This window comes from Hyaena hyaena, unplaced genomic scaffold (genome assembly GCF_003009895.1).
Source record: "Hyaena hyaena isolate Hyena2069 unplaced genomic scaffold, ASM300989v1 scaffold_596, whole genome shotgun sequence".
NCBI classification, from domain to species: domain Eukaryota; kingdom Metazoa; phylum Chordata; class Mammalia; order Carnivora; family Hyaenidae; genus Hyaena; species Hyaena hyaena.
This window is the reverse complement of record NW_024081228.1, coordinates 567,945-575,596: the sequence shown is the minus strand read 5'-3', so window position 1 is coordinate 575,596 and position 7,652 is coordinate 567,945.

Sequence of the window (7,652 nt, the reverse complement as noted above, 5' to 3'; positions counted from 1 at the left end):
TAGGAAACAAAGGTAGAAGAAATAAGAATTTGGTTTCCTTACTGCCAACAGCCCATTGACAAGTCCTTGAAACAGGCAGAGTGACCTTCCTGGGAGAGCTCCACTGCCTTGATGTGGACACTTTGGTAAGGGCAAAAGGCAATCTTGAATTCAACACACAGTCCCTCCCCTCCTCACCCCCAGGATCCTATAAGTCTACTTTAACCTATACAAATTCTTTTGGAAACTTCTCTTATCTCTACCCCCAAATATATGTTAGCAATCATCCTCCAAGCATATGGCCCCCTGATATACATCTAAAGGGCCTCATGACTGAGTGTTTACTAAACAGTAATAAGTGACATTTTTCTAACAATAGCTAACCCCCTCAGGGTCCTGGAAACCTTGTTTTCAAAATTCCTTGGAGGTTTGTTCTATCACTAACTCCTTCCCAACTTGAAAGTATATACTCAGCCACTCTTCACACCCCTAGTGCAGCTCATTCTTCCCAGGAGTCCTGTCCCTGTGCTTTAATAAAACCACCTTGATCTTGAGGTTGGGAGTCTAAGCCCCACAGATATAGAGTTCACTTATAAACAAACAAACAAACAACAGATATAGTTTACTTATAAACAAACAAACAAATAAATAACATACCAGATGTAAGGAGTCATATTTTTACTCAGTTACCACAGACAGTTCCTTCTACTAGGATTTTCAAACTCAAATGTGGGGGGTTTTTTAAAAAAAATTTTTAATGTTTTATTTATTTCTGAGAGAGAGAGAGAGACAACATGAGCAGGTGAGGGTTGGAGAGAGAGGGAGACACAGAATCCCAAGACAGGGTCTAGGTTCTGAGCTGTCAGCACAGAGCTTGACGCGGGGCTCGAACCCACAAACCGTGAGATCATGACCTGAGCCAAAGCCAGACGCTCAACTGACGGAGCCACCCAGGCACCCCTCAATGTAGTTTTAAAATGTATAATTTGTGTTATTTGTATTTTCATTAGTTGCAAGTGATGGTACTTTTTTGATGGTGGAAATTAATCCTCACGGTAGGAGTGTCTTAGAGCTATTGAATAATAACAGTATGCAATTTGAAAGGTAATTCCATTATAGCAAGCTTCCTGGGACAAGCAAGTGGTCTGACCATTAATAAAATTTGGGGCCATTGTTAGAAATTACAAGCTTGCTGTATATTAAATATAGTAGTAATTTGGCCTTTTTCAAGTGGAGTTTTGAATTCTTGGTAAAAAGAGGTAGTTTCATACAGTTCTTTTCATTACCTGTTTCTTCTTTTGTCTGAATTATCAAACCCAGGACTGGACGTAAGAGTGAGTTGTGAAGGGAGCAAAAGGGTAATTGTTGTTCAAGTAAAAATAATAGCTCTTTTACTTCTTTCTAAGCTTTTCCCTTCATCCCAGGGCTAATAAGATATTTTCAAGCCTTTTTAATTATAGTAAATGATTGTGAAAATAATAGAGAACAGGAAATTCCTTTGTTATTCACAATTATTCTAGAAAGTAATTAGTACAAGTAGAGCTAGGAAGTGCTAGTTACTAAAATTTAATACAAAAATACATGAATTTTATCGTTATATAGAATGCTATTTTATATTTTATCATCAGAGTAAAAGCTCATTAATTTAAATTGATAATTATTTAGACTTAATGCTAAGTCAAATATTTTAGTCTGAAGTTTGTCTTAAGATGTTGATGCTAAAAATGAAATTTCAGGACGTTTGTTTAATTTACTTGCAAAGTTTAAAAAGAAAAGATGCATAGTCTTTTTTATGAAATTAATGCCAAACAGTGAATTCATAGCTAATTTACCAAAGTAAATATAATAGGACTTGATACATCAATAATTGAGTTTCTGTAATTATACATACTTGGGGTGGATGCAATTACATTTCTTTAAAAATATCATAGAATCTTATTTTCTGCACTTTGTTCATTTATTTCTTCATTAAACAAAGGAGAACCAGATAGCATTTACAAGGTTATCATTAAATCTTTGCCCCTGGGAAAATATCTTGACAGGTTAATACTCAGAGTTTCAGAACAGAAGGTTCCAGGAAGACAGTGACCTGAGTTGTATGTTCCTCCCTTCGATCACCCATTCTTTCCAAATTGTCAGTCTTTCTTGTTTCAAATGGCTACTGGATCCCATGGAATGGGTGGGTGGAAAGGTTTTCATATCTCCCCTTCTGGTGGGGCAAGTACCCAACACTATTAAAGGAGCCTTGAGCTAAATTGCTGAAATCCCTGGAATCTGTAAAGAGCTTCGCCCTTGGAGATGAGTAGAAACCCAGTAGTAGATCAACATTTTTTTTATTAAAAATTTTTAAAAAATATTTATTTATTTTTGAAGAAAGAGAGAAACAGAGCACAAACAGGGGAGGGGCAGAAAGAGAGGGAGTCAAGAATCTGAGGCAGGCTCCGGGCTCTGAGCTGTCAGCACTGAGCCTAATGTGGGGCTCAAGCCCGTGAACCCTGAGATAATGACCTGTGCTGAAGTTGGACGCTTAACTAACTGACTGAGCCACCCAGGCACCCTAAGATCAACATGTTTGTGGGCCTCATTTTCATTGGCCCACAATTTCCTAATCAGGAAATCACATTTTTTTTAAATGAAGAAAAGAGAATTGAGCTATCCTCAGACTTCTTCCAGGTACTCAAGCCTGGAGGAAAGTGACATGTGCCATAGCAAGGACTTCTTAATGGCTGATAGGCCACCAGAGAGGTCTCTGATATTTGTGCCATTTTTATCATTTTGGTACACTACGATCAGCCCTGAGTTCCACTGAGCAGAAGAAGTGAAATAAGCCAAAAACATCTAAATGGTTCTGGTAGGCAGAGAGAGGAAGATCAAGGAGAGCAAACAAAACATTTCAAATGAAAGTGAGCTCCTGGAAGACGTGGACAAAAATTTGAACTGAAAAACAGAATAATCAAGGAGATTGAAGTAGTTCTCAAGAAGTCTTTTTTTGGAGCTACAACAAACAAACAAACAAACAAACAAACAAAAATAAAACCCACTCCCTTCCCACACACAAAAAAGATTTCCTAACTAAAGAATTTATCAGAAGAATTGACGGAGACTGATATCTGTTCCACAAAACCTGGTGTCTCCTTGTTCTGAGTATGTAAAATAGTGTCAGAGGAGAAGGATTCTCTGCCCTTCAGGTTCCTTCTAGTTGGACTAAGATTCAAAATTAGACAGATTAACAGGAAAACAATCAAGTTTTAAAGCATGGGGAATCCACATAGATATAAAAAATGTTTTTACATGTTTACTTATTTTGAGAGAGAGAGCATGAGCAGGGGAGGGGCAGAGAGAGAGGTTTGGACAGAGGATCTAAAGCAGGCTTCCTGCTGACAGCAGAAAGCCCAATGTGGGGCTTGACTCATGAACCATGAAATCACAACCTGAGCCAGAGAATGGAGGCTTAACCAACTGAGCCACTCTAGCACCCAATTCTATTTTTTAATTTTATTTATATCCAAGTTAGTTAACATATAGTGTAATAATGGTTTCAAAAATAGAATTTAGTGATTTATCAATTATATATAACACCCAGTGCCCATCTCAACGAGTGCCCTTCTTAATGCCCATCATCCATTTAGCCCATCACCCCACCCAACACTTCTCCATCAACCTTCAGTGTGTTCTCTGTGCTTGAGTCTCTTAAAGTTTGCCTCCCTCTCTGTTTTTATCTTATTTTCCCTTCCCTTCCCCTATGTTCCTCTATTGTGTTTCTTAAATTCCACATATGCATGACATAATATATTTATTTATTTTTCTCTGACTGACTCATTTAGCTTAGCATAATATACTCTAGTTCCATCCACGTTGTTGCATATGGTAAGATTTCATTCTGTTTGATCACTGGGTAATATTCCAGTGTGTGTGTGTGTGTGTGTGTGTGTGTGTGTGTATGAATACAGTTGATGGACATTTCTATATGGGCTCTTTCTATAATTTGGCTATTGCTTTCTTTAATTAAAGTAATTTTAATGTTTATTTATTTTGAGGGAGAGAGAGAGGCAGAATGTGAGTGAGAGAGGGGCAGAGAGAGAGGAAGACACAGACTCTGAAGCAGGTTCCAGGGTCTGAACTGTCAGCACAGAGCCATATACAGGGCTCAAACTCACAAACTCCAAGATCATGATATGAGCTGGTCAGATACTTAACCAACTGAGATACCAGGATGACCCAATTTGGCTATTGTTGATAGAACTGCTATAAACATTGGGGGGCAAGTGCCCCTTCAATCAGCATTTTTGTATCCTTTTGATAAATACTAGTAGTGCAGTTGCTGGATTATAGGGTAGCTCTATTTTTTTTTAATATTTTATTTATTTCTGAGAAAGAGACAGGCAGCGTGAGCAGGGGAGGGCCAGAGAGAGAAGGAGACAGAGAATTGGAAGCAGGCTCCAGGCTCTGAGCTAGCTGTCAGCACGGAGCCCGTTGTGGGGCTTGAACCCATGAACCGCGAGATCATGACCTGAGCCGAAGTCAGACACTTAACCGACTGAGCCACCCAGGTGCCCTGGGTAGCTCTATTTTTAATTTTTTAAGGAACGTCCATCCTGTCTTCCAGAGTGGCTCCACCAGTGTACATTTCCATGAACAGTGCAAAAGTGTTCCTCTTTCTCCGCATCCTCACCAACCTCTGTTGTTGCCCGAGTTGTAAATTTTAGCCATTCTGACAGGTGTGAGATGGTATCTCATTGTGGTTTTGATTTGTATTTTGCGAATGATGAATGATGTTTAGCATCTTTTCATGTGTCTGTTAGCCATCTGGATATCTTCTTTTGAAAAGTGTCTGCTCATGTCCTTTGTCCATTTCTTCACTGGATTACTTGTTTTTGCGTGTTAACTTTGACAAGTTCTTTATAAATTTTGGATACTAACTTGTTAGCAGATATGTCATTTGCAAATATTGTCTCCCATTCTATCAGTTGCCTTTTAGTTTTGTTGATTGTTTATTTCACTGTGCAGAAGCCTTTTATCTTGATGAGGTCCCAGTAGTTCATGTGTGCTTTTGTTTTCCTTGACTCTAGAGACATGTTGAATAAGAAGTTTCTGCGGCCGTGGCCAAAGGGGTTGTTGCCTGTTTTCTCCTCTAGGATTTTGATGGCTTCTTGTCTTACATTTAGGTCTTTCATCCATTTTGAGTTTATTTTTGTGTATGGTGTAAGAACGTGGTCTAGGTTCATTTTTCTGCATGTCATCATCCAGTTTTCCCAACACTGTTTCTGAAAGGACTCAGACAGGGAGATTCTAAAGATAATGAGGCAACCTGACACTTCTTTGAGCTAAGGAGAGGAGTAGGGATCTGAGAAAAACAAATGGGAGAAAGATGATTAGTGGGAAGGTAAGAGGAGATATTTGGAAAACAAAGGCTGCCCTATTATATAGATACCTTTCTTTGATAAAAAGGAATTTGTTAAAAGCTCTCTTTCTGGTAATAAGTAGGCAATTGAGAGGAAGGTAAATAGCTTTTCATGAATCTGCTGGCTTTTGATTGCCTTTAACTCAAAATAATGTTCATGCCAAAGTGGCTCACCTTGGGGCAGCTTGACCTTGGTCCTTACAGTAGATATCGTTTCCCGGCCACTTTTGCACTTACAAATGCCCCTGTAGTTGAATTTTTGCTAATGGAAGGTAAGTAGAAGCAATGTGCACAAATTATAGAACTGACAGGCAAACATAATGGTGACCCCCACTCTCCCTATCTGTTAGCTGGCGGTAGGTGCCTAAGGTGACTTAAGAAGCCCTATGTTGAAGGTAAGAAGTCTCCATCAGACCAGGCTGACTGAGCAAAGCAGACTGACCCTACTTTTACCATTTATGCTTTATCTGAATAAGAAATACAATGCTTACTTATATTAAGAAAACTGAGTTTATGTGTTTTGTCTCAAGTATACCTTAATGAATACACTTGAGTTGAAAAATATTGATCTGAAACATTAAAGAATAAAAATATCACAATGTACACTTTATAAAAGTAGGTTTATGTTAATTGTCCAACATTTGGAAGATAACCATAAAGTGTAAACAAAGGAGTTCCTGCAGGAAAGAAAAGAACAAACAGGGGACAGGAATGATTAAACTAATAGTAGACAACTTCTCTGAGATGAAGAGACCCAAGGGAACTTGATTTCCAACTAGAATTGAGAAGAAAAGACATGCACATCAAGATTTCATGGTGAAATGTTTAACAAAATATCCTTGTAAGTCTCTGTCCAACAAAATAATAATTCTTACAAAAGAAAGAGGTCAGTTTGATGGTCAGTGGACTCCTCTCTGTAAGAGGTAAATATAGAAGAGATAGAATAACATCCTGAAGGGAAAAAGCCTTCAAGCCAGGAATCCTAATGTACTCATATTTCAGGGTGTGCAAAAGGTATTTATGATTATGCAAACTGTAGAGTATAGGCTGCACTAGGAGAAAATAATTGAGAAAATAATGTATTGAAGTCACAGGTAAAATAGAAAAGAGACCCCACAGTAGAGCAGAAGAGTATATGTAGCCATATAGATAACTCTGTATAGATAATAGGATCCTACTGTTAATGTAAGGGTTAATTATGGTGTATTGAAATTAAAGGGAATATGGGGACTGAATATTAGCCTACAACCCGAAGCACTACATTATTTGAGCCAAACCCAAGAATTTGCAAGGATGGGACAGGAGTAAAAGCATTTAAATAGCTTTATCTGGGGCACGCAGAAGAGAGAAAAAACTAAGTCCAGCTCACTAAGGGTGGTAAAGCAGGAGCTAGGATAGAATTACAGAATCTTAGTTGAAAAAATGACTTGCCATTTGATATTTTTTAAAGTCTTATTATTAAATATTTATCCTTTCTTTTAGCTTATAAAGACATAAATATGCCAAGTGCACAGAGACTAAATCTAGCCATCTGGTTTTTTTCTAAGATTTTATTTTTAGGTAATCTCTATATCCAAAGTGAGGCTCGAACTTACAACCCTGAGATCAAGAGTCACATGCTTTGCCCATGTGAGCCAGCCAGGCTTCCCTAGCCATCTGCTTTTTAATAATAGTATAAAGATAGGAATGATATGGGTCTGATTAAAAGTCCCATTAATATAACCATTAACAAGTGGAAAAATATCAATTAATATGAATAAAAGCAGAAACGAATCCATAAGCTAACCAGCAAAAATAAGGAAAAGGAAAAAGAAGGATAGAGAATATAAAAATGCAGTCCATTGTATGACTCAGCATATTCATTTCCAAAATGACTGCCTTCTGCAAAATCATGGAGTTAAAAAAACACAAGGCTTATGGGAAGATGGGATGAGGAGTACAACACTCAAAACTTTCATCAGCGACAATAAGATTGGAACCTAAAAAAATGGGTAGGACACATTTATACATGCTAAATTGTTAAATTAATACAAATATTACAATAACTATGTCAAATTACCTTGAAAAAGACTGCAGTTTGCTTGTGAAAGCCGAAGCTGGGATGGTTGTAGATTGAGATTCTGTGAAGGGGAAGAAGGAGTGTTATCAAAACCTGAAGTGTTTTATAGCATTAAATCTGGAACCATGTGTTTTCTGCCTTTAAGATGTAGGTCTTTCAAGGCACACGTTTATAATAGATACTTGTTTCACTGGTATTTAAAATGTGATCCGA